Source organism: Heterodontus francisci, unplaced genomic scaffold (genome assembly GCF_036365525.1).
Source record: "Heterodontus francisci isolate sHetFra1 unplaced genomic scaffold, sHetFra1.hap1 HAP1_SCAFFOLD_61, whole genome shotgun sequence".
In the NCBI taxonomy this organism is placed as follows: domain Eukaryota; kingdom Metazoa; phylum Chordata; class Chondrichthyes; order Heterodontiformes; family Heterodontidae; genus Heterodontus; species Heterodontus francisci.
The window spans coordinates 8,068,628-8,069,828 of record NW_027141441.1 but is presented as its reverse complement, the minus strand read 5'-3'; the positions used below and the strand labels follow the sequence as shown (position 1 = coordinate 8,069,828).

Here is a 1,201-nt window from a genome sequence, read left to right as displayed (position 1 = left end):
TCTGCTTCTTAATTTGGTGCCTAGTTCCTCATACTGACTTTGCAGAACCTCTATCCTTGTCCTGCCTATGTCTTTGGTACCGACATGGACCACGACGACTGGATCCTCCCCCTCCCATTGTATGTTTCGCTCCAGCCCTGAGCAGATGTCCTGAATCCAGGCATCGGCAGGCAACACAGCCGTCTGGACTCTTGCTTTTGCTGCAGAGAACAGAGTCAATCCACCTTACTATACTGTCCCCTACTACCACTACATTCCTTTTTTCTCCCTGTTTGAGCCGCAAACACTTACTGCAGACGTGTTTGCCCTGGATCACACTGGCATCCAGGAACTCCCACATGCTGCAGCTGTGACACATCACCTGTCCTGTCATCCTTAACGTGTTTCAATTAACTACTTAAATATTTTATTCAATTATTCATTTTATTGCATATTTTATTAAACTTACCATTAGTTTGTTTACTATTTTAAACGTGAGGACTAAAATGCATCTTAATCACTTGCCAGATGCGCATCAAGCAGGTCGGTTCTTCCAAACCAATCAACTACCTGCTTGCCTGTGATGTCACAGCTTACCAGATCCTCACCAAACAGCTCCTTCCACTGCACCGAAGAAAGAACCAAATCCTGTGTCCTCACCCCAGCGGCTCTCTGTTTCCCTGCTCTCACTCTCCATTGTGATGTCACTCCTCGATTTTTTCCCCTGCTCTGCTCCTCTCTCTCTCGCTCTGTCTCCGAGTCTGTGCTTTTGGCGCATTTCTTCATTTGTTGTTCCGTTGTGCTCCTCTGTTTCTGGTCCAAAATCTGACTCTGGTGTGATTTGAACCCACAACCTTCGGATATCGTCTTAATCATTATTTAGAAGTCCAACACGCTATCCACTGCGCCACAGAGACTTACACATTTATATCAACATCACTAAGGACTTTGATCTTGTCAGCAGAGACGGGCTCTTCAAACTGCAATGGAAGACAGGCTGCCCTCCTGACCTCTTGGGCATCATCTCTTCTTTCCACGAGAACATGCACAGTTCCATCAGTTACAATGGAGCAACATCAGACGCTTTCAAGATCAGCAGTGGGGTAAAGCAGGGCTGCGTGCTGGCGCCAACTCTCTTCGGAACAGAGGAACATGGGAGTAAGCTGTTCAGCCCGTCGAGCCTGCTCTGTCATTCAATTCGATCATGGCTGATCACCGACCT

At 47.2% G+C, this 1,201-nt stretch overlaps 1 non-coding gene across 1 annotated transcript; it reads right to left on the bottom strand.

Moving 5' to 3' along the window:
* Window positions 1-805: 805 nt before the first annotated feature.
* trnar-ucu (transfer RNA arginine (anticodon UCU)) lies at window positions 806-896 on the bottom strand. Its single transcript is given in 2 exon segments — window positions 806-841; window positions 860-896. It is a non-coding gene; the product is annotated as a tRNA-Arg (tRNA).
* Between the last annotated feature and the right edge of the window lie 305 nt (window positions 897-1,201).